This window comes from Pteropus alecto, unplaced genomic scaffold, assembly GCF_000325575.1.
Source record: "Pteropus alecto unplaced genomic scaffold, ASM32557v1 scaffold98, whole genome shotgun sequence".
In the NCBI taxonomy this organism is placed as follows: Eukaryota; Metazoa; Chordata; class Mammalia; order Chiroptera; family Pteropodidae; genus Pteropus; species Pteropus alecto.
In genome coordinates, this window is record NW_006443570.1 from 14,383,645 (window position 1) to 14,385,866 (window position 2,222).

Sequence of the window (2,222 nt, forward strand, 5' to 3'; positions counted from 1 at the left end):
TTGCTCTTTTTAATGATGTTGGTGACTATTAAAGTAGACTAAACATTTGAGTTATTCTAAAGAACTAAAATTATTTCCTATAATCCTGAGTCTCTTGATAAGTCCTACTTCTTAATGAATTGTGCTTTGGGATGTACCCTTTCTAGCTCTAGGGAATTGAGGATGTTGTTAGGCAGTGATATACCAGTTTTTGTTCAACAGTTATCAAGATAATTTTTTTTCTCAGCTGAATTTTTAGCATGTAAACTTTTGCAACAGCTTGTTGAAGGTTTAGCCATGATGGTTGTACTAGGTATATGGAATATGAAGGAAGAAACTTAGGATAATTATACTGTGAAGCAATAGAACAGGTGATTCTATATTATGGATACCTCTGGTTTTGCCCTAAAAAAAGAAAAAAACTTTCTATTAATCTTTCTATTCACTCTGTGATGTTCAATAAAATTATTGCCATAGTAAGTCTTAAAAGTAATGATGAGAGGGTATAGGAAAGAGGATTGGTGGGGCCTCAGGTGTTCCTAGTCAGAGGCCTTGATTCTTTTTTCCTTTTCTTCTCTTATTATATCCATTTGTCAGAAGAGTAGGGAACTCTATTTTGTTCTAGAATGTCTAAGGAAGTACCTGATATAGGATATTAATGCTGTATAATTGTGTGAGATCATGGGAGACAATCAAAAATGTTCCAGTCTTCATTAATTGAAGTGTACATTGTTCGTTGGAAAGTGTATCATAAATTAAATAGGCTTAATAAAATAAACTGAAATTACTGGGGAGAAGTTGCTTCTACTGGCAATCCTTATTCTTGAAAGATTTTTTTTTTTAACCTGGAGGTCGATTTAAAAAGAAATAGCATTACTTGATTGGCCCTTCATTCCAATTAATAATTTTAACTTCGATAAATTCTGATTTCAGAGTTATGACTAGTCACATCTTAGCTTTTCCCCTTGCTGGTTAATTGGGGTGCTGGGGTTAATCTAAATTAAAACTTAAACTAATAGAGGTCAGCAAGGCAGCTGAAACACCTGAGTGAAACAAATGGGGCTGCCAGGCGCAACTTTATCTTGGCTGTTTCCCAAGAGAGAAGTGGCAGCAAATTGGAGTTGTTTCAGCCTTCTGTAAAGGTGAATGATGGGTGACACTTGTTAATGTACAGCATCTCCGGAAGCATTCCAGATTGCTTTGCTGCTGTACCAACTGCTGCCATCCATGCACAGTCAGTAGGAACTGGACCAGTTGCCAACATCTGGCAGCACAGCAAGGAATGGGTGCAAGTCTTGAAACCCCGCAGATTCTAAATATGGTGCTTAGAACTGTGCGGGCTTTAATCACTTACCACTCTTTGGCAGCAGGCTACAACAGCTTATCCTAGCCTCGTACATCACATCCCGACATCTGCTGAGCCGCAAGGCAGCTGCACATTTATTTTCTTTTCTTGCCTTTTCTCTTTGCCTCCTGTTCCTCTTCTTCCCACTTTCCCCCCTCCTACCTTCAGTTTTCTTCCCCTCCCCAATATGCTTCTTGGGAGAGATGATCTGTAAAGATTACTGCTTCATTGTGTGCAAGTAATTGTGGTGATGCCAGGCCCTTGACAGACACAACATAGCACCTGTTCTGCTGACCTGGTTAATTTCTTCTGTTGAGTGGGATTTGCCAGAGATTGGCGCTGAAGCCAATTCAATGATAAGGCTAAAGAAAATGGCTGTATGTTTTCTGTCACCTCCCAATTAAATTGGCTTCATAAAGTGCTTTCATTCATTTGTCAGGGTAGTAAGTCTGAGCTAAGTGTTGCATTCAGAAGTGGTACAATGTATTACAATGGCTTCCTGAATTTTCATTTTTTTAATATGGTCATATGAAACAGCTGGGTTGCAAATATAATACATTTTGCCTTTTTTAAAAAACCATACTTGAAGCCAGACTCTTTGGGTCCATGTTTTGTAAGGGAGAGATTATAACCACATTGAATTTTAATGTTTCATTGTAGGGGTTTAAAGGCTTACTTGGTTAATTCTGGTGTCACGAGGCTGTGTAAATGCCCTAAATACTGAGAATGATGCTCGGGGGGTTAGAACACCCAAAACACACACACACACACACACACACACACACACACACCCCTAAATACTGAGAATGATGCTCGGGGGGTTAGAACACCCAAAACACACACACACACACACACACACACACACACACACACACACACACTCTCTCTCTTTCCATCT

General features: G+C 39.0%; 1 protein-coding gene across 4 annotated transcripts in view; it reads left to right on the forward strand.

The window, feature by feature from the left end:
- The window catches only part of AATF (apoptosis antagonizing transcription factor), a 123,433-nt gene that overhangs the window by 37,212 nt on the left and 83,999 nt on the right, over positions 1-2,222 (forward strand). The window lies entirely within an intron of this gene.